This window comes from Emys orbicularis, chromosome 1 (genome assembly GCF_028017835.1).
Source record: "Emys orbicularis isolate rEmyOrb1 chromosome 1, rEmyOrb1.hap1, whole genome shotgun sequence".
NCBI classification, from domain to species: Eukaryota; Metazoa; Chordata; order Testudines; family Emydidae; genus Emys; species Emys orbicularis.
The window spans coordinates 134,550,918-134,575,168 of record NC_088683.1 but is presented as its reverse complement, the minus strand read 5'-3'; positions in this window follow the sequence as shown (position 1 = coordinate 134,575,168).

Below are 24,251 nucleotides of genomic sequence, written 5' to 3'. Positions count from 1 at the left end.
GTATATAGAAAATAGACTGAGGTTGCCAAACTGCTAAAAAAAGGGTTCCCTACACAATCGTATGAAAATGTTTAAATGGAGATAATCATAAGGTAGAATCTGTATGGACACACCTCCAAAGTTCTAGGACTAACTACAATAACCTAAACATCATATTCATATGATATTAACTTTGAATTTGCTGACTTTTACCATAAAAACAGAGTCAGTTTTTCGGGTTCCCATATCAAATGCTACAAAGCTTCCTGTAGAAGAAAGATCATCAAGAGTTTGCTCACAATCACAGCTCCAGTACATGTAAACAAACAGAACAAAACCTAGGATGAATTTTGGCTTCTTAGAGCTACATCACAAGCAGCAGAAACTGTCTTCTTGGAAGACCAACCTTCAGCAGCTGAAGACTACATCAACCTGCCACAGTTATCAAGCAGGCCATAGAGCACCACAAAGAAATACTCCTTTGGGGACACACATGCACATGCAGGTCAACGGACACTGCTAAGAAACACTTCAGGACTCAGGCTCATGGCATGTATGCGCGCCCACATGTGGAATACGCATAGGGACCATCACTTAAAGAAACACCCCTTTCTGTTTATAAATGAGATCTGGTGCCGGGGGAAAATGATATGCATATGGGTCCCATCAATTGCCCCAATAGAATCCGGGAACCCCATGTGTGCAAAGCCATCAATCTCTTGAGTGTTACCAAGCTTTACAACCTGGTGCAATGAAAGCATCATGATTTACTCTGAGCTGATGTTACTCGCACCAAAAAAAAAATCTTCTGTGTTGGAAACTTGAGCTTAGAAGCATCATGTGGCTCAAACAGAGGGTTCAGCAGCTTGGTAAGAGTGCATTAATATCCCGCAAAATTACTTTAAAAAAAAAAAAATGGGAAATGGTAAATGCAACAAGTTCCGCAAGGACCTGGCGAGCAGGGACTCAGCTGTAAATGGTTTACCTGCTACATGTTGAGAAACAGTAATAAATTGAACCAGATTGACATGGATATTTAAAAATTGTGACTAAATAGTTTATTTAAGACAAGGGAAAAGATTCACATTGGTTTCACACCAGACTAAATTTTTTTTCACTGGTTGTATAGACTTTCAAGTAATTAACATCATGGATGAAGTGTCTAAAATCTTGGAATAGTTAAACTCTCAGGAGTTGAGCAGACAGGGCCATATCCTGATTTAGGATGTAGAAAAATATCCTGGTTCTGAATTACCAGATGTGATAAGGCCTTCAGCTTGTCCACTACCATCCCCTATAGCAACAGGAACCAGTTTTGACTTGGTCAACAAGGTGCTATATAAATTATGCAACCTTTGTCTCGGCGCTCCAGGGACCAGCCATACAGGTCTATCACCGACTTGCCAAGCCTGCTTGCAAGCATTCTTACTTTCTGCTTTCCTACACAGCAGAAAAAAACCCTGTTCTTTCTAGATTGTTTGCATAAAAGAATGTGGGCCAGTTGTCTGCACTGGTGTCATCCAGTCGTGGAGCCCTAATTGCATTCAAAACTGCTCTCAACTCCATGACAATTTGTGTGGAGACTGGAGGCGGGGCTTAAGTGACACTGTGTGGACTCACATCAACCACGGTAGATGCTGCAGTGGTTCCTATAATTAGGAATGGAGGGATTTTACTTCCATTCTACTAATACGTTTTTCATTAACTCTCACTAAGTCAGAACATCTTGGCAAGAGTCCATCAAGCAGTGGCGCTAGATAGTCAGAATTTTGACTCTCAGACTGTGATGTCATCAGACAGATCATAGAATAAAATTAGAATTAGAAAAATCTTATTTGGTCATCTAATCCAGTCTTCTCTTCACCTCACCTACTTTTCCAAACAATGCTGAATTTTTTACGACAGTATATTATCAAATGCCTTGTTCAAACCAATGTTTAGATGACCCATCACCGTTGTATACTTTTTAAGTGCTGTTCAGATTGACAATACACAAGTATTTGCAAAAAGTGGAAGTACATCACTGTGGTCACTAAGTATTTTGTGAAAACAAGCAACAGGGACACCAGACCATAGGAAAAGTACTTTAAACCACCCAATCTTCTTTCAAGCAGTGCTGAAATTGTTTCCAGTTCATCACTTTCAACTTCTCTAACAAATGGGTTGGCCTCCTAAAATTTTTGGTATAAGGAAGGAGCAGGAGTAAAAAAACAACAATGAAAACCCAACCCTGTCTTTCTCTCTCACTGGCATAGACCATGACTTCTTTATGTAAGGGGTAGTGGACTGGAGACTTCTTTTTTCCAGCAATAGGGTCAGATACTATTTAATCTGAATCGATGCTTGAGAACATTTTTCTGGAGTTTTCCCCAAAGTCCAAGCCTGTAGTCCAATTGACTACTATTTGAGAGGGTAAGGAACTACGTTCTTTCCCAAAGGAGATCTTCTGATGTGCAATTTGTTTGCATAACCGTTCTAGACACTTTCAAATACCACTTGAATTCTTCTGCTTGGATTTCTGTTGACACGATACTTGCAAATCCTGAAGAGCTGGCAATTTGTCATGTTATTTTTCTCTCGGTTTTCTTGTCCTTTTTATGGCTCCCTTTAGGTTTTTTTTTTAAAAAGTTCTGGTGCATACTTGAGAACTGTGTAGGCCAGTTCTATATCCATTCATAAGGTTTGATGCATACTGTAGTCATATGATTACATCAACTCAATAAATAAATAATATATGCTGCAAAACGATAGGTTTCTTTATTCCTCTTGTGCATATATTAGCTATTAGGGCTCCAAAGAAAATACTAAAGATGTATTCTTTTAAAAAAATGATGTTATATTTGAGGCTGTTAAGGGCTCTGGTTTGGGAATACGCCCTACTAACAAAAAGAAAAGAACACCTTGGCAAAAATGCCAAGTTGCTGTAGTATTGCACCACTCTGCCTTCAGCAGCTATAAAAATATGATTTCTACTTGTGCGCGAGTTAATGCATGCGACACTGTCCGACCATGCAAGGGTCCCCGTGCCACAACTGACTACAGACAAATACATAGCTGAAATCAGTCTGGCTCACCTTTGTGTTAGTATTGTTAAAATAGGTATTAGAACTGTTTAATATTTAGACTTTATTGAATGCCTGTGAGTTGCAGCATGCATTAATCTCACTTATAACATCTGTATCCCATACTGTAAGGTAATATTGGGGTGTTCACATTGTAAGCCTCTGTAACTGTGTAAATCACCAGACAGGAGAAAGACAGTGTGAAATGCTGGTCTCCAACAGATGGTGTTATGTCCTGCCCAACAAGGAAGGCCCATCAACACCAGATGGACTAGAATGGAAAAATATTAAAGAGAAAAAATATTAAAGAGAACATTACAACCCCCCACCCCTCAAAGATAAGTCTTGCAAGTGAATTTCTCCCATCAGCTGAGTTTACAGCTTAAAGCACAAAGGGAGGAGGGTGTGGGGGAATGAAAACCCCTAACAAGAAGGAACTGAATCTCATTGCTGCTTGGACTCTGGGGACAAGTTTTCTTGGCATAAGCAAGAGATCCCCAGCTGCTTAGCCTGGTAAGACAAAGGCATAGATCTTGCTTATTACGGCAGCCTCTATTGCCCTTAGAAACTTAAAATTATAATTCATTTGTGTATGAACGTTTACCTGCTTTAACCTTGTAAATAACTCTTGTTTCCTTTTTCTATGTAATAAATCTTTAGATAGCTTATTATAGGATTGGCTACAACTGTCTTTGGTGTGAGATCTAAAGTGCAATTGACCTGGGGTAAGCAACTGGCCCATTGGGACTGGAAATAACCTGAGTACTGCTGTGATTCATGGTGTAAGGAACCACCTATCACAAAGATTACCTGGCTTACCTGGGTGACAAAACAGATCAGAGTACCCAAGGGGACTGTGTGACTCCATGTTAAGGCTGTAACAGCAACTGAGGAATTTACACTTGATAATTGGTTGGTGAAACCTAGGTATAGAACTCTCAACCAATTTGAGGTTTGTACCCTGGTTCTTAACAGTCTACCCTGAGGCTGGTACTCGTGCTCTTAAGTCACTACTGGTTGGCTTGTCAGCATAAAGATCCTGCACATCATATTAACAGTGTAGAAGACTAAACTGTACACAATTTTAAAATAAAGAACGTTAAGATTATTTCTCAATTTCTACATGAAAACAAATCGGGTGGCTAGAGACAAGTGTACCAATACCATTTTCTGTAGCTGTGACCCTTCTCTTCCAGCACTCAGTGCCCTTTGATGCGCTCTCTCCAGTTCAGGGACAATTCTCAATGTAGCACCACCTACAGGACCCTCCCACCTGCCCCACCCCAACTGGATTTTTCTGTTCTACTAGTTTCCTCATTTCCCCTCTCCAGATGTACTTTTTCTGAAACTCCTCCTTCTTTCCAATGTTGTTTCAGGTCCCTATCCCCTTACAATGTCCCTAATACTCAAGATCCTCCAGAACTAGAGCCAGCCCCAAGTGATTATACTTGATTAAAACAAAACTCTTGTTCTAAAAATCTCCAGTTTACCCTAGCAGCCATAAAAATCTCATAATTAAACTTTCTGAAATTCAAAATCATATATAAACAAAAGCATGCCTCTGCGCACACCTACTGGATCAGGCCCAGCACGAGTTAGACAGCTGAATGCTTATCTTCCCTCGGTTCATGAATCACTGTGGGGCTCAGGCAGGAGTTAGGAGTCCCGAGACTCAGAGTGAGGCAGTAATGAGCATGCTTAGAGGAAGAAACAGGCAACTAAGGAACTTTTTACTGCAGAAATGTAGGCAGAGTGAGTTTAGGCACCTACAGGTTCCAGTGGGAGTTTTCTGAATCACAGTGGAGCCTAGCTCTGGGACTTAGCCGCCTAAGTCTGGGGTTTAGGCACCAAAGCACTTTTATGAATGCAGGCCAGTGAAACTACTCAACTGTGTAATGTTGTGCACGTGCTTAAGTCTTTGAGGGATCAAGTTCTTCAATGGCAAATGGTAAATACAATCTGCATTTCAGTGGTGATTGAAATTATAAAGAGTTTACCAACAGAATAATCACTTAAAATATGCAAAATGTAAGCCCTCTGTGACACAGAGGCCCATACTAATGCTAACCAGCAAAAGGCTCACTGTTCTTTAAAAGCAGCTCCTGTCTCAAACCTGAGAAACTCACTACACCGAATACACCATTTTCTATTTGAATCTCTCTTCTTTCATAAAATAAATTTCCTTTTGTTTTACTATACTCGAACTCAAGGCTGTGTGTGATACAGGAGCAGTGGACTAAGGTAAAACTTGTAAACTGGGCTACACTGCTTCTTTGGGGACAGAGGGATTTCGGATATCTATGAGTATCCAGTGGTCAGGGGCTAGATACCCCAGAGGGACACACTGAAGGGACTCGGGGGGCTGAAGTGCATCTACTGTCAATCCACAGGGAAAAGGCAGGACTGGTATAGCTCACAAGAGAGTGCTTGAGTGGCTGAACAGGCTGGTTGTGTCTGGGATCTAACACCCACACAGGAAGCAGGTAGCAACAAGGTGACTCAGAGCCCAGGGTGCCTCAAAAAGCATCACACCCTCCAATTTTGCTATGCTGCTTTAAAGGAAAAATCTGCATCTTATACAGTGCATTTTCATTACATTTGTTAAAAATAAGTTCAAATGGCACTGCAATTTTAAATCCACCTGAATAAACAAACTGGGGGAAATGGGTTATTTCTCATTAACAAAGTTAACCGCATTGTTACATATAATTAAACAAAACCACTCTAGATGGGGTATTAGTCTAAAAGACATTAGAACTGTGAAATGTACATAGGATACCAAAGTGTCTTGGTTATTCTTACCGACAACAGGAATTGTAAAGTGATTTTAGAGAGAGTGTATTGATTTTAAAAAGCCATAGAATGTTGTTTACTGAGTCTAGGATTCCGATTATTTCTGAAATTGCTTCTTATTCAACCTCTAATATTTTGTACCAATATAATACTTTTCAGGCCACATACATGTGCACAGATAGCTAAAAAATGTTTACTCACAAACTAAATCTGAATCGAGAGGGACACATTTTGCTTTGTCTTTGCAGGTCATTATTTTCATCAGCACTAGATGTACAGTACAATGCAGAGATTCTTTACTGATAGGATTGACAATCATTTATTCTCAGAACTAAGAATTCTTGCTGCACTAAAAATAAACATTACAACATTACTTTTTGACTTCTAAATTATGAGTACCAAAAATTACACAACTTATAGCTATATAATCAAAGATGAATCCTTTGCTGCTACACAAGTGTACAACAAACATGAAGACTTTGTGGGCATACTTACTTACTATGCCTACATGATTGCAGCCATTTTAACTAACATGACAGGAAAGGAATTTTCTGATGGTAAAACCAACTACATCTCGCCTTAGTGTGGTACAACCCTAGGCCTTGGATTACACAACATGATCACTACAATCCTTCCTTTCTGCAGAAAGAGAGATCAGGTCAGGAGGTGCATCCATATCATAAGGGAATCCTAAGCTAGATGCTTAGGGAGATGATCATGGGAAAATACCACAAATTCAGAAAGCTGCTGTTGTCCTTATGTTAAACTCCCCCACTTATCTATAGATGAGCAGGACATACTCAGCTCACTACTAACTGGTCAGGGAACAGCTCCACTAATAGAAATTTTGCAGTATCTCTTGAACATTTGACTTCAGACCTCAGAACATTTGAATGCATTTGTGTAAGAAAGTTTCAGTTCATATTAGTGGACCAAAATAAGTTTCACTGTGGTACTTAATACAATCATGATGCAGTATTTTGTAGATATCAAATAGCTGTTAATGATTTATTGGATGGTTAATTTTCCTAGTCCATTTTGTTTACTTAGATCATAAAATTGTAGAAGTGGGAAACATGTTTTTAAAGAATTACTTAAATTCAGAATATAATGTAAGTTATTTTTAATAAGTAATAAAAGAAAGTAGTGTATTAATCTGTTGTATAAGACTATGCAAGTATAGAAAGCAGGAATTTCATCTACCTTTATTCTTAGCTGTTTTAATATACATTAAGAACAACCTTGATATGGTATAAGAGCTTAGAGAGCATATTTCCACATTGGGTATGACCTTTTTTTTATTGGCTATTCAGAAAGTGTGTCCCACTTACTGTGGTTTGTAGAATGCATTAACTGTGCTTGGGAAACCTGATGTTATTTTAACACTTGAAATATGTTATAGCTGTTGAGGGTCCTTGTTTTTGCCCCTCTAATCTCATGCTCCATTAGGTGAAAAGATTATTGGCTGTCCTTGGAAAAGTGGTTAAATATTCACTTTCGGTTTAGGACTTCTGACCTGAAGGCAAAAACTAGCTTTGACAGACAATCCAGTGGCAACATTTTTCTGAATAAAGTTCTTTGGATTTTGTTTTGTTACAGTATTTATTAATTCTTGTTCTATTTTTTATAATAAATAGTCATGGAAAACTAAGAAAAAGATGCATAAGGTAATCTGTTTAAAACAATATGCTGTTTTAAACAGATTCAACTATGCTGTATTTTAGGCTACATCTACACTACAGCATTTACAGCGGCGCAGTTGTGGTGGAGATGCTCTAAGTCGATGGGAGAGAGAGCTCTCCCGTCGACTTAATAACTCCTGCCTCCGCGAGCAGTGGTAGCTATGTTGGCAGGAGAAGATCTTCCGCTGTCTACACCTGCATTTAGTCGGTATAACTTAATCGCTCAGGGGTGTGCATTATTCATACCCTATAGCCACATCAGTTATATCAAAGAAATTTATAGTGTAGACAAGGTCTCAGCTTTCTCACTCCTTTGGCATTCAGTTCATTACTTTCAGCATCCACCATACTTAAGTGCTTTTACTCAATCTTTCCACTCTTACCTACTCCCCCACCCATAACCAGAAACTGCAGTCTAGTCCCTGCTTTCAGATCTGATCAACTATTGCCATAACAGCCCTCCCTAACCTCTGCGGTCAGCACCTCCTCAACCCAAAACAGCCCACTACTGCAGTCAATGTTTTCAGATCAGCTCCTGCTCCCTCCCCTACATAGACACACACACACAGGGTGCTGCAATTTTCCCTATTGCTTTCATCTTAGCCTCCCCTCCAATAGTGCAAATTCTTTTACTTCTGGACAATCACACTTTCTCTGTCATCCAATGCTGTAATTTTCTCTCAGCTCACTTCACAGTAGCACTCCAATATTTATCAGTTTAACTCAGTACTCTTTCCCAGCCTTCACTTCCTACCCCCAGCCCCCAACTTCAGGCCTCAGTCTTAACTTTACCCCTTCATCCTCAATCTTTTCCCAGCTGACTTCTTCCCTCCCCCACTGGCATGCCAATCTACTCTCAGATCATCATCTTCTTCCCCCGGGGTACTCTAGTCTTCTATCTCAGCTTCCCCAGTCTCTGCACAGCTGCACTCTTCACACCATCTGCAACCTCCTGCATGATTCATCACTAAACACAACACACCAGGATTATTCACAATTTGAAAAGCTACAGTGGAATTTACATCTGTTTCTGGAAAACACTTAACAAGACTGAGCAGAGAAGGACTGCACTGTGTACTTTCTGTGGTTTTATACTACTGGTAAATTGTATTCCTTTACCTACTGATACTAAATGGCACACTTGATTTCCTCAATTCAGTTTAGCAACAGGATTATGTGCTATTAGAATTACCATCCTTCAAACAAGATACTACGTGAAGGTCCTTTCTGACCATTTGTTTTGGTGGAAGTTAAAGATCCCATAGTAACTTTCAGAATGAGGCGGGGTAAATCGCAGTGTTCTAGCCATCATTCTCTTCCCCACGCTAAACAAATTCTAATGTCCAAGGCTATAAAGGCTGCTTGGTTTGCTTGTGTTCTCACTGTACTGCCAGTTTAACTCGTTTCTTCATAATGTTCTTGTGCAGAACACATAACAGGAGCCTGCTGTTCTACTATGTTTAAATAGAAATAATTTGTTAAATACAAACTTTCCTTGCTTTGTGGAATGTGAAACCAAATTCTCCCTTTGAATGAAGTCTTCTGTGTAAGAAAACACCCATTTTGTTTCCAGTAAGCTAGAAATCTTAGCATGAGAAACTTTCCCCTACCATAAACAAGCTATTTGAAAATAAAGTTTACATTAGAATTAGCATTGCTGGGCTGATTGTTGATAAGCACAAGTGTAATGAATCCACATTTTTTAGCAAATGGACACAAAATAATCACACTTTCAAGCAAATGAGATGTCAAATAGAGGATATGGTTCTTGGATACATGACATCATAGTTCTATATCATGTCACTCAATACAATATAGCGATCACAAGACTCGTGCCACTCCAGAAGTAAAGATGTCAAAGCATAGCCAGTTATTTCACTTGCATCTTAGGTCTCTGCTTATCCGTTGAATTATTTGATGGGTAATGCCTCACTTCTTAGATAACATGGTATCGGTTTAATGGTCTCACGGTGCTTTATAAAGGTGGTCAGTATTTTAACCTCATTTTTATAGATGGGGAAACTGAGGCACACAGCTGAAATGACTGCCACTGGCTTCCCGAGTGACCTCAGGCAAGAGCTGGGAACAGAAACCAGGTTTCCACTGGCCCCAAACATTTGTACAATAGTTTTTATTCATTTTACTAAGCCATTGCAGCTGATAACATTACTGTTTCAATTTAAGATTCAGACCCAGGACTGTGTTATAGGCTCAAAGTTCCATTTGATACTTGTGCGGGTAGCAGAAAAAGATACAGGATACCCCCTCCCATTTAAACAAAAGGATTATTTTAAACTATGCAGAAGGGAGGTAAAACAAGTGATTAGCTACCAGATTAACAAACCCTTATACGGAATGTTTCTTTCAGGGCAATAGGACTTTTCTTGTAACGAGTAATGCAGCAATTTTATAGCTCCAGTGGGGTTTGTGGGTGCTTGGCACACCTGAAAATCAGGCCACTTAAATTTAGGTACATAAAATTCAAATTTAGAAGCGTAACTCTTGGCAATCAGGTTTGAAAGTGTTGGCCCATTTATACAGTCTTATCTCTAGTGGTGAGTGCACTGCAGAAAAGTTATATTGTTGCTCCTTCTTCCAACTCGAGTATGTCATTCTGACACTAGTGTCACCCCTTGCCAGTAGTGGATGTCCAGGGCTTTGCAGGTCAGCTTCCTAGTGGAGGATAAATCAGCAATACAGAGTCTGGGTATATTCTAAATGTAACTTGTTTTATTTACACACATACCCAAGTCCTCAAACACAGATAGTTGTCTTGTGGGAACTGGAAACACACTTTGTCTCAAGAATAGACTCTAATCAGAGACCGAGGCAGAAAGCGAACTCTCTTACTATTCACACAGCTCCCTCTCCTTGGACTATTGCCTCTACGCAAAATCTGCCATATCAAAAATGAACTATCACAGCACGTCTTCCCAAGACTGAACATTTTCTTACATACCAAGAAAAAGAACTTGGAAGATGTGGAAGGTTCGTGCCGGGGCTCAACCCTCCTGGGCAGGAGGGGAGCCTCACCGACTCACTACTGGTGGAATAAACAACCAGTTAGTCCAGGGGCTCAGGCCCTCAAGCAGGGGCTGAGCAAACAAACAGTTAGGGAGCTCAGGCCCTTAGGTGCAGGGGCTGAGCAACAATACACAGTTCAGGGAGCTCAGGCCCTTTGGTGCAGGGGTCGAGCAACAGTAACAGTTCAGGGAGCTCAGGCCCTTTGGTGCAGGGGCTGTGCAACAGTAACAGTTCAGGAAGCTCAGGCCCTTTGGTGCAGGGGCTGAGCAAACAGTTAGTTTCGTAGGCCCAGGCCCTGGATCAGGGCGGGGCACAAACAGTCACAGCTCAGGCCCTTGGGTGCAGGGGCTGAGCAACGATATACCAGTTGGGGTGGCCCAGGCCCTGGGTCAGGGCGGGGCACAAACAGTCACAGCTCAGGCCCTTTGGGGCAGGGGGCTGACCAAACAAACAGTTAGGGAGCTCAGGCCCTTGGGTGCAGCGGCTGAGCAACAATGCAACAGTTAGGTAGACTCAGGTTCCTACACCTGAGCGTTGGGTGTGGGGGAAACCTGCCACCCGAGAGTGGGGTGGCAGGGGGGACGCAGGCCCACCCACTCCACTGCGTCCCAGCCCGGGGCCCTAGCAGCGGCTCGTGTCACTGCTGGTCAGTGGGGTGTCCTGACCGAAACACACTGACATCGGCTCACATGTGTCTGCAGCCTGACCGGGGTCGGCTACCCCCGGGCTACTTCCAAGTCCCCCCTCAGGGCCTACCTCGTCCGTGGCCCCGGGTCCAGGCCAGTCCACTAGCATGGGCTCCTCTCGGCCGGGGCTTGGCGGCAGGTCCGGCAGCTCCTCGGGGAAGTCCGGGTAATTGGGCTCAGGCGGCTCCTCCGGGTAACAGCAGGGGCGGAGGGGCTCTGGTGGCATCTCGCCTTCGCAGTGGGTGCGGGGGAGTCCCAACGGCTCCTCCCAATACCGGGATCGGGAGGGCTCCGGCGGCTCCTCCTCGTAGTGGGCCCGGGGCAGCTCCGGCCAGTTAGGGCAACGGCCTACGGCCTCGGAGGTCTCCCGGCTGCGAGCTCCCGGCCGTACATCTGCTCTCTGCAGTGGCTGGTCTCTCACTGAGCTCTGGCGGTCAGCTTTTATACTTCCTGTCCCGCCCCTTGACTTCCGGGGGGCAGGAACAGGCGTCGGTGACTCCGCCCACTTGGGCGTCTGTACGGGCTCTCCCTCTCCTGGGCAGGAGGGGAGCCACACCAACTCACTACACAAGACTACATGTAAGAGCACCACCTAATGATGCCTGCTGCAACAATATAATTTATGACACAATATGGAAGCTTAAGACTGGAAACCAGTTTTCAACCTTATTTAATAAATCCTAAAGTGTCCAATATTCAAACATTTTTTTAAAGATAGCTAGATTAGATAGATCCTTTTCACACCTGTCACACCTGCATCAAGTGCCAAATCCCATCTGTCTTTACAAATCTCAAGCAAATGAGATTTTTGAAGTAGATTTACACAGCGTTTGGAATCTTCCCTGGCAGGACAACCACACAACTACAGTGCCTTTATGTTGGAGAAGGCTGACTAGTCACTAGTGCACTCACTTAATGGAACGTTCATCCCAGCTGTTGTAAAGAAATCTACTGAACACAGCTTCATGGGCAATCTCTTCCAAGCCTGCACCCTCCCTGCTCTCCCCATACATACACACAGCAGAATCAGTGTGATTCTTCAATTTATTTGTAGCATTCTGCATCCCAACCATGGCAGGAAGCACTTCTCCTGGAAGCAGGAGAGAAAAGCTTGATTTGTAATACAGGCCTGCATTAGGACTCCAATGCCATAAACTGATACAATTTCAGCAAGATTTTAAACACCAGCAGGAGGCTGAGAAGTGTCAACTGTAATTAAAAACTTCATTGGATAATGGAGAGAAGTATTTCTGACCATGCGAACTATCGGCTTCCTAGGTTGCAAATGGGTAGTTTTCCTTCAGCAGACTGCTAGCTACACAGAATTGTCTATTAACTGGGAAAGCTATCTAAAAAAACCCCCCTAAAAATAAGTTTAGGTGCTTTTTTCATGTTAGATGAGCGAAGAAATTCCAATGTAACTCTACAGTCATATACACCTCTACCCCGATATAACGCTGTCCTCGGGAGCCAAAAAAATCTTACTGCGTTATAGGTGAAACCGCATTATATCGAACTTGCTTTGATCCGCAGGAGAATGCAGACCCCCCCCCCCGGAGCACTGCTTTACCGCGTTATATCCGAATTCATGTTATATCGTGTCGCATTATATTGGGGTAGAGGTGTACCCTAAATATTATAATCATTTGTATTGGGGTAGCACCTAGCAACCCCATATCAACAATAACGGTATCACTGCACTAGGCACTGTACAGACATACACAACAAGAAGACTGTTCCTGCCCAAAGACCTATCCATATACTATAAGTCATTTCAAATTATCAATTTTTATTTTCAATCCAAATCATTTAGGTTACTCTTACGAAGCAAGAAGTCCCACTGATGCCACTGGGACTATTCATGAGAGTTCCCACTCACCAAAGCAAGTAAAATGGTTAATAAACTGTACCTCAGATGAGTTTTGTAAGAACTTACTCTATAATTGGCTCATTTGCATATAATACAGCAATTATTATTCTCTCTCTTACCATGTTACCAGTAGGCGAATATTACTGATCCTTTATTAAAGGAAGTACACGCTGGCTTCCTTGTGTGTTTCAGGAGGCTGGAGCCATCTGCCTACGCAGCCTAACCACACTCAAAATTTCCAGTTGCCATCACAGCTCAGCAACTTTTAACTGCAATGTGATAATTTTACGTTGTGAACTCCTTACGGCAGGGAATGTATTTTCTAAGCTTCCCATTCGGACTTAAAATATAAACTCAAACATCAGTTCATTCAGTTACAGATCCCTGGCTCTGTAGTTTGTATTATCCTTTGTATGGGAATTCATAGCTTGATGCACAAGTATTTTGAAAGCTATTCCATATTGTTAACATTTCCACAGGCATAACCTAAAACAGATTTGAACTCATAACGATTAGTTTAAATCAAGTCCAACTTTGTGTACTATTCCTATATTAACAGATTCCACTTCTAATCTTTGGACCTCCAAGTTAATGGAGATGTCAGAATGGCTCTCTTTCCACAACTCATTTATGTACATATTAAAAACAGAAACATTCAAATAACAAATATTACCCTACACCTAGGTCTATTATCAGAGACAATAACCGAACACAACAGTGAGATTTCCAAAGAGATTTTTAAAAATGTATAAAAAACACTTTTATATCAAACAAATATTACATAAGCTGAAATTATTAAATCTGGTATGAAGAAGCAGAATCAGGTTTGGCAATACTTCAATGTATAATATTTTTACACTACAAACTACAGTACACCTAACATGTATTTAAAAAAATAAAATAAAAAGCCAAAATCATATTTAATACTTTTAATAAAAGTGGTGATGTAGGGCTCTATCCTGAAGGGGGCAGAGCACTTTCACTAAAAAGGTGCTCAGCATTCTGTCAGATCAGACCCACAGACTTAAAATTTCATTTCATAGATTTGATACCATGAGGTCCTCAATTCTAGTTGATTTAATAAAAAATTAAACATATTCAGAGTTTCACAAAAATCAAGCATTTACTTTACTTCTGCAGAGGAAAATAAAGAATTGCACAGCAACAGGTATAAGGAAGCCAGAATATCTATTTACATTCATTCACCTCCTTTTCTCCCTTCAACTATTTATTTATATTTCTTGCTCATATTTCTTCCCTTGTAAATTGATTATACATGTTAACTACTTTGTACATAAATTCTTCCTCAACTGTTTTCTCCCTTAAACCTTCAAAGAATGCTGTTAAGGTAGTTCTCATAATTTATAAGAATATATTTTACTCACTGTTTATAGCAACCACTTGGAAGATTGAAACAGAAATCAGCTGCCATAATCTGTTCCCCTTCCATTTCATGTGCAGACTGGTTACTGTAGAGCTCTTCATAAATTCTGGGCTGTTGGTGTTTTTTCTTTAAAATAAATAAAATAAATAAATAAAATCAAAATAGTGGCACTTTAGGGTATTTTTTTCTTCAATAATCTCAGAATTTACAAAATGATTTAAGCAGGGAAAAGTACTTGTAGTTTCAGTGGTAGCCATGTTAGTCTGTAACAGCAAAAAAAACCACGAGGAGTCCATGTGGCACCTTAGAGACTAACAAATTTATTTGGGCATAAGCTTTCGTGGGCTAGAACCCACTTCATCAGATTCATGAAGTAAAAAATACAGAAGCAGGTATAAATACATGAAAGGATGGGGGTTGTTTTATCAAGTGTTAGGTCAGTCTAACAAGATAAATCAATTAACAGCAGGATACCAAGGGAGGAAAAATAACTTTTGAAGTGGTAAGAGAGTGGTCCATACCAACTGACAAGAAGATGTGAATAACAGTAGGGAGAAATTAGTATTGGGGAAATTAAGTTTAGGTTTCGTAATGACTCAACCACTCCCAGTCTTTATTCAGGCCTAATCTGATGGTATCTAGTTTGTAAATTAATTCCAGTTCTGCAGCTTCACGTTGGAGTCTGTTTTTGAAGTTTTTTTGTTGAAGAATTGCCACTTTGAGGTCTGTTATTGAGTGACCAGAGAGACTGAAGTGTTCTCCTACTGGTTTTTGAATGTTATGATTCCTGATGTCAGATTTGTGTCGATTTATTCTTTTGCGTAGAGACTGTCCGGTTTGGCCAATATACATGGCAGAGGGGCATTGCTGGCACATGATGGCATATATCACATTGGTAGATGTGCAGGTGAATGAGCCCCGGATTGTGTGGCTGATGTGGTTAGGTCCTATGATGGTGTCCCTTGAATAGATACAGTATGTGTACAGAGTTGGCACCGGGGTTTGTAGCTGGGTTTGGTTCCTGGGTTGGTGTTTTTGTTGTGTGGTATGTAGTTGCTGATGAGTATTTGCTTCAGGTTGGGGGGCTGTCTGTAAGCAAGGACTGGCCTGTCTCCCAAGGTCTGTGAGAGTGAGGGATCGTCCTTCAGGATAGGTTGTAGATCCTTGAGTGTATCTTTTCACAGATTCTTCATACTTTTGCAGACCTCAATCAGATATACTTCATCTGCTTGTTGGAGAACACATACCTAGTTTCCTCTAGTATTTTAAATAACTACAATATTGAAGTCTTAATCACTTTATAGTATTGTCAACTCTTGCCGTTTTATTAAGAATCTCATGATATTTGGTATTTTTATAAAGCCCGAGCTCCTGGAGTCAAGTGATTATAGAAATCCCAAGTCTCTAAACCTCATGGTTACAGATAAAAATTTGAAAACATGAACTGAGTGAACCATAAAAAACCTCAAAAACATTGAAATTAAAAATATCATTTAAAAATATCACATGACTTATAACACCTGGGGGAATTCTGCACCAAAAAATTAAAAATTCTGCGCACAAGATTTTAAAATTCTGCACATTTTATTTGTCAAAATAACACTATATAATCACGCCACTTTCAATTATTTTGGTAATTTATTTCAAAATACCTGTCAGCAAGTATGTCTGTAACAATACAGACACACAAAATTTCCCCCAGGAGTAGATAATTAAAGAAACCCCTATGACAACCCAGTTCCTGCTTCTCTGCCTCCTTTCCCTCAGAGCCCAGACGGGGGACACTCACACCCCTCTCTCCCACAGCCCCCACACCCCCAGCCCAGACAGTCACACAGCCCCTGCCCCCCAGAGCCCAGCTGCGTGCCCTGTCACGGCCCAAAGACTCATAGACCCTACCCTTCTAGAGCCCAGGGATTCAGAGGAGCCACTGCCTCCTTCCTTCAGAGCATGCTGGGAACTGCAGCTACTGGGAACCCTCCAGTTCCCTCCCCCTCCCCCCAGCCTTGTCTTCTATTTGCAATCTGGGCTCTGCCAGGTCCAGCAGCCTCTACTGGCAGCCAACATCTCTGCAGCTCATTTCTGTGGGGGGAAAAGGAAACTCTGTACACCCCACATTAATTTCTGCAAAATTCTGCATTGCACAGTGGTACAGAATTCCCACCGGAGTAACTTCTTAATGCTTGAGGTTGGTAATTCTACTTATGCATGTGTTTATATTTATATGAGTAGTCCCAATGAAATCAATGGGAATACATAAGCCTGTCAAGACCCACTAGCATTCTGGTTGTCCAATAAGGCAATCAAAACCTTCCTTAATGAAATCCTTGTGGCATTCTGCTATTTATCTATTACCAACCAAAAATGCTTACACCAACATTAAGCATCTTTCTTCAGTACTAAAGATTATATGTAACCACTCTAGTAGCTTGCGCGCACACACACACACACACACACACACACACACACACACACACACACACACACACACACACACTGTCTTTATAATAGACCTTTGGAATACCAGTCACACCCCTAAGATAGGGTTTTTTAAATTTTCACACACTTTATAATGCCTGTTAAAAACACCCCCCCCACCCATGAAAGATTATGTTAAAGTAAATAATGACTTGATTAAATCCACTCCCTTATCCACCCAACCCAAAGGGGAAAACAAATTGAAACTGAGCCTTTAAAGGTGACTTGCAAAAGCTGCTTGAAGATTAAATTTAAAATGTGTAAAATACCAAATTATTAATAAAAATGTTTCCATTTAAATTATAAGCACCTTTTAACATAAAATATTTGTAACTCAATCCTTATACCTGCCAAGACAAGTTAAGGGTTCTATGTTGTCCTTGCAAGAGACGTTTCTTTTGAATGGGAAAAAGAATCTTGAACTCAAGTCTCAGCAGGAAAGTGAAAGGAGAAAGCAACTGAAAAATAAAAGTATTCCAAGTGTTGAAATTTTGTAGGAAAGGGATTTTTCTGGAATCACACACCATCTCATCCTGAGGTCACTGTAAACCACTCTCCAGAAGAAACTGGAAATGGCTTGCTCCTAGGATGGTCTGCTATTCTGCTAGAAAACAACATCTTTTATATTTATGGCACATACCAGCTATAACATTCATAGCACCACTCAGACAGCCAGAAAACATTAAAACATGACAATATGAAATCACAAATGGAACACAGCCACTGCGCCATTCCTTAAACTTCATAGCTCCTTTTAAGAAAAAGGGGGCATTTTGCAGCTAATGTAACAATAGAAGGGGGAAATAAAAACTTAACCTATTTGACCATGCAAATCCTGAAATCAAAAATCCCTACTCCATCGGATTATAGAGGATGTGATTATTGCAATTCAGGGCATCAGCTGCTTGGCAACTCTCTCTTTTTTTTTTTTTTTTTTTTTTTTTTTTTATGTGACTACCTCAAGTATTCCTTCCCTACATGGAGAGGGCAAGCATGCTGCCTGTGCAGTGCTCTCAAACAATGATAGCAAGAGACCAAGGTTGGTTTCAGACTTTCATCCTCACAAAATCAAAGTGGCCATATGGATGTATTAAAAGCCACTAACATTTGATGGCTATTTGGTGGCTTATTTAGGCAAACCAACAAGTTTCCCAGCAGAAGTATCACAAAAGCCACAATTGGTACCCTTGTGTGACAGTGGTCTCCAGAGGATGGCAAAATACCTTCCAAACTCTGACTGAAGCTCCCACTACATTTTACCAGAACTGTTCCTGCTGGCCGATATCCTCCATCCCATATATAGCATAAAATTTAGTTACTAATAAAAATCGAAAAAGAAAAAATTCTACACACATTCTCTAACTCGCATGCACAGATTTTTTTTTTTTAAACAAACAACTTTTTGCACGCTTCCTTACTTGCACAGGATTCAGACAGCAGCTTGGAGTACTTTGGAGGTCCCAAGCACCTTAATTCCAAATAAACCCACTTGACATATCCTGCCCAACTCCTCTCCCCGTGGGGAGATTTTGAGCAGCCGTAGGACAAGCTGGAGCCTGACGATTAAATCAAGCCCCTTAATGCCTACTTCCACTGCGCCTCTTCACCTGTTGAGCCCTCAGACAGCCCCGCAGGTAGCAGGGGACGCGTTTTTCTTGTCAAACCACCGGAGCAGGCCCAGGGTTTAGCAGCAGCTCAGGCTGACGTTGCACATGTAGGGCAAGGACCCGCCGACCCCCCACCTACTCACGCGGCGGACACACGACTCCTGCCTCCCCAACTCACTCAGCCCCTCCAGCCCCGCACCTTCCCCCAGGTGCGCACGGCGCCTCCCGAACCAGGAAGAGCCATTCACTTATGGATGCAACACGAAGGGCCAGCCTGAGTGCCAGGGCATCGACCCCCTGCGGCGCCTCCAAGCAGCAGTCCCCGTTTCCAAGCCCATTCCAGCGACCTCTAGGGACACGCGCCGACCTCTGCGGGACTTGGGACGGCCGGGTGACTCCGCGGCGGCTGCTGCTGGCGGCGGCCAAGGCAAAGTCTCCGCGGAACAACACCGCGTTCATACCGAGAGCAACCCCCGCCCCCCGCACACACCAAGCGAGCCGTGGGGCGGCGAGAACGCGACACCCTCCCCGGGACAGGGCAAGGCGGCGAAGGGGCCGCGGTCGCCCCACAACACTCGCGTCCGCAGCTCGCGTGGGAGGGAGAGACGGCGAGCCCGGCCGCCCCCTGAGCCCGAGCCAGGGATCCAGGCTGCCCCGCTAGTACCGTGAGCGCGGCTGCCCCGCCACGGCGCCGGCCCCTCGGACGTCCCGGGCCGCACGGAGGCGAATCAGTCGGCGGCAGAGTTCTGGAGGCGGCGAAGTTCGGCTCGCGCTCTCAACCGTCCCCGCTCCCGGCGCGCGCGAGCCCACCAGCCCCAGCCCGTCTCGCGCTGGGTCGGGGGAGGCTGGCTGACAGGTACCGGAAATGAGGCACTGGCACACACCTCCCGCCACGGCCGCCTGCAATTGGCTGCGCGCGGGGAGCGACTGGGGGGAGGGGGGAGGGAGGAGGGGACGGAGTGTCCCGGGACGGGAGCCCAGATCCCGTGTGGTGTGACCCGCCCCGAGGCCCGCTCCTCCGCAGCACCCCGGTCCCCTGACCCTCACAGCATGACAACCCCTACAGCCCCAGACAGTGGCACCGGAACGTAGGGGTGTGGCTGCACCCCCTGGCTTGAAGCAGTTTCCATCATACACAGGGTTTACAGCTTGGTTCAATGGCTCTCAGCACCCCACTATACAAATTGTTCCAACGCCACTGCCCCCCAGCAGCACAACACAGCTCACCTGCACACAGTGCTATAGCCCAGAAACTACAGTGACACTGCCACCGTACACCCACAGCACACCTATCACACCCCTCCAAGCCCAGCGTCCACCCTATAGAAAACAACTGTAACACCCCCACCATGCTATTTTACACACACTCCCCCCCCCCCCCATACACTTTTAAAAACAAAGAATGTCTGGTACAGGCAGACACCCTGCATCCCATGTAACCAATAACCCCCACTGTGATGACCAAATAGCAAGTGTGAAAAATCAGGATGGGGTGGGGGGTGGAGGTAATAGGCGCCTATATAAGACAAAGCCCCGAATATTAGGACTTTCCCTATAAAATCGGGATACCTGGTCACCCTAATCCACACTCCCTCATGCACAAGCACCAATGCACACACCCCACTTGCACCCAACCCCCACCAGCCATACCACATACCCCAACAACATACATCAGCCTAAAACAAACCAGAGAGGAAGTGGGAAGAGCAAAGGCAAAACAGGTTTGCCAAAAAGACTTTAACAGAGGCAGACAAAACTGGCATGCTGAGTCCGGAAAAATAAGTGCAAAGATGTAATCAGTGTGTACTCTGTGGGAACAAAATCTGAGCTCTTTCTCTCTCATCCTCCTGCCTGTTCTATTTCTGGTACTTGGTGGCCAGATATGAAACATTCACATGAGGCAGTAATGCCAGCAGACTCTGCAGGTCATAAGCAAAGATTATTCTAATCTATTCAGGCTCCTATACTGCCCTGGTCACTGTAGGAGCTGAGTGTCTTCCAGCCATCCATAAAGTGACGTGACTAACATCTGTCACATATGGTTCCTTTGCTCTCTCATTCTTTCTTCCAGGGGAGAATTGCATGAACCTGAAGTGATTTATTTTCATAGGGTTTTGTTTTTGTTTTTAGTTGTACACCTTGCTGTGTTTATATGAGAGAAAGCAAGGTCAAAGAAGTGCATCTTACACTTGGAGTAAAAGTCAATGAGGTTTGTGATTATCCTTAGTTCCTATGAGAGTTTGTTCGACTATTTCAGACTAGCCCCCAAGAAAGTTCTGTCTCCCTCACAGGCCAGCTTTACCCTTATTGTAGAGTTTCACTGTCCCTGAGAAATGGAGTTGTTGACTAGAATCCTTCTCCCAAAGCTTTAGGCAATCTTTTAGACATCCTGGACCCCAGCCATTGAGCCCCTTTAAGAGAAAATGTGAGACCTTGAATTTGACATGATATTATATGGGAAGCCAGTGTAGAAAGTGAAGGAGTAACCCTTGTTGCTGAATAAAGGTGCTCCAACATCCTGTACTAGTTAGAGTCACTTAAGGTCTGAAGGCTTCATGCCATTGTTGTAGTCCAAAGGAAAAGTGACAAAGGTGTGTCTAACTGAGGCTAGGTCCTCATCTGGATGGATGGGATGGTGTCTCCTAGACAACTGGAAATGGAAGAAAAGCTTGATTTGCTTTAGGAAGTTAACACATACAGCAGCTGGTCCAAAAAAGCCAACAAGTAATTGTCATTGGTGTTTATTTATTAGGACAATTGGAGAAACCATTAAAATAGAACCAAACAAAAAAAGTATGCACAAGCTATTGTGTAGTTTTATGGTGTTGTGAGATTGTTTCATTCGTATTATTAAAATCTCATGACCATGTTTATAAATACATTGAGAGAGACCAGGTGGGTGAGAATATCTTTCATTGGACCAACTTCTATTGGTGGAAGAGACGGGCTTTTGAGCTACACACATGCTGTGAAGAATTGCTCTTTGTAGTTCAAAAGCCCGTCTCTTCCACCAACAGAAGTTGGTCCAATAAAAGATATTACCCATCTTGTCGCTCTCATATCCTGGGACCAACACAGCTACTGCAAACAACATATAATTATATTGTACATCCATTACAAAAGGTATCCCAAATAAAAACTTTTAACAATGTATTTATTCCAATTATTGCATTTTGTTTGTTTTTTCCTATATGAAAAATATTGTACTTTGACCACCTTTCTCCCTTTATTCACTGGCTTCAGTGGACTTACACTGGTGTACAAGAGAAGAAAATTTGGCCTATTCTTTCAATTATGGAGTACTTTGGCCTCCATCCTGCATAAACATATTTACATGCTTAATTTTACCACTGTGCATGAATAGTGCTGGGTGGGACTACTTGTAGTAAAGTTAAACATGTGTGTAACTTTGCAGGATTGGAGCCTTAGTTAGCATTCAATAGATTGCATGTGGATGAGTATATCTGACCAATTGTAATGCAACATTTTGTTATTGGGGATTTTCTTCCATCACAGTTTAATAAATGATAATAGGTAAAAGTACAAGTGATATGAACTGATCAAGAGTAAAAACAGTTAAAATGCTGTCAGAAAATGCTTGTTCATATTTAAAAAGTCATTCAGAGAGTGTAGATGTTAACACTAATATTTACATTAATATAGTACTTTCCCCCCCAAAGAATTTCAAAGCACTTAACAAATTAAGGGCCACATCCTGGCCTCCAGTATGACCCTTTGCACTACCCTTAGTCTGCTCTAAATTGTCCCAGGGCCAAGCCAATATCCAGCTGCCATCAGTATTAAGGAATGTAAAAGAGGCTAAAGTCCACCTTTTCTCCCATGTTCTCTGTCAGGCACAGCTCTGCTGAACATGAAGTTCAGGGCCCATTTCCATAAAGAGATGTCTGAATAGATGTGCTTTTTATTCAGTCCTATTTATTTTTGAAGCTTATAAGGATAGCTTATTTAACCCAAGCTGGCTAAAGCTTTCCACAGATAGAAAATTACAGTATATTAGTTTTTAAGAGCTGATTGTGTGTCTGAAATAAGTAAAATGAGACCGATTCTCCCTGTTTGATCTGCCCAGGTAGTTGTGGTCAATGGGGATGGTCTCATTTTCAGTTCCTTGACTGACCTTTAAGGAAACAATAGTACGTCATTCTCTGAATAGGGTTAGATGATCAGTCTGGATGAATGCTCTGACCAATGGAGTTGTACAGCAACCATAGGAACATTTCAGAAAAAGCTTATTGTAGATGCAGTCCTATAGACTGTCAGTTCTGGAATTTACTTCTAAGACAGCTACATCAGTCAGCATTTTGTCATTTTTAGGGGGAAATGCAAGAGTGTTTAGACTTTCTCCTAACCATAGATGTTGGATTTCTGGTGACAACTAGTCTCTTAGCTGACTATCCTGTACATGTGATTTCTTGAAGATGACTGTGTTATCAGAGGTGTGGGGATAGAGATTATTGAGTCCTAATTGGGGAAGTGTTTTCTTGTTTTTGGTAAATTGCATTCACGATGCTCAAACGACAGTGACAGGTACCCTAAAAATGTGTATAATAAATACATTAAAAATATTCAGCATTTAAAATGTTTATTTAATCTAAAGACCATATTCATTCCTTTGGAGCCTATTTGTCTTTGGGATAGTTACATATTTACAGAAGTTTTGCAGTGCAGATTGTTAATTTGATCAGATAAGTACCTGTTTGAGTTTAAATACATGTTATTAACCTTATTAAATACCCTTAAAATCCATCAGCTAAATGTTTATTAAATTTAAGAAATCTGACATCACTACATATTTACTGATTTAAAAAGAAAAACTGAATTGAGCTAATAAGCCATAATTAGTGTTGTAGTCAGTTAATACAGATCAACATTTTGTAACACATTATCAAACAAGTGGTTAGACTTGTGCACTAGCCAATTTTCCAACATTAATAACTTGGCTGGTCCTGACACAGCCTGAACCAATGAGTCACGAGTAGCAGCTCCCTAACACAATATTTCTGATGGCAATTTTAAAAATCAACAATGTAGCAGATATTAGGTCTTGAAACAATGATATAGAAATATATAGAATAAAGAGTAAATTCAGGACTCTGCACAAAAAGTGTATAATTGGGGAAAACAGGCATTTCGTGGCACAAGCTTGCAATGTGCTGGCTGCTCCTAGAAGGTGCCTTGTAGAACTGGGCTTTATAAGAACAACACAACCTAAACTATGTGCTGCTGTTTGTTCTGTCAAATCTGGGGCAGATCCATTTTTAATATACAATGTGCCTCTTTTTTGGTTGTCTAGTGCAGACAGGGCTTCCTAATTTTTTTTTAATTGGCCATAACAAAGACTCTCATAAGTAAAATAGATTATTTCTCACATAATGTTAAATTTTGGCAGGAACTGCAGAGTCTAAACAGCATATCCAACATCTTTATGAGCAGAAATACTACATATATTTTCCCCATTTCTCATATCCAATTTGTGACTGCAACATTAACAAATTGCATGTAGATCAGCATATTTGACCAATTTGTAATGCAACATTTTGTTACTGGGGTTTTCGTCTGTCACAACTTAATGAAATGAAGACTCTTTCCAATGTATATATTTTAATTTTTATTCAGTTATTTCTCTTACATGAATATTTTTGTCCAGATTATATCTGTCACAAGTTTA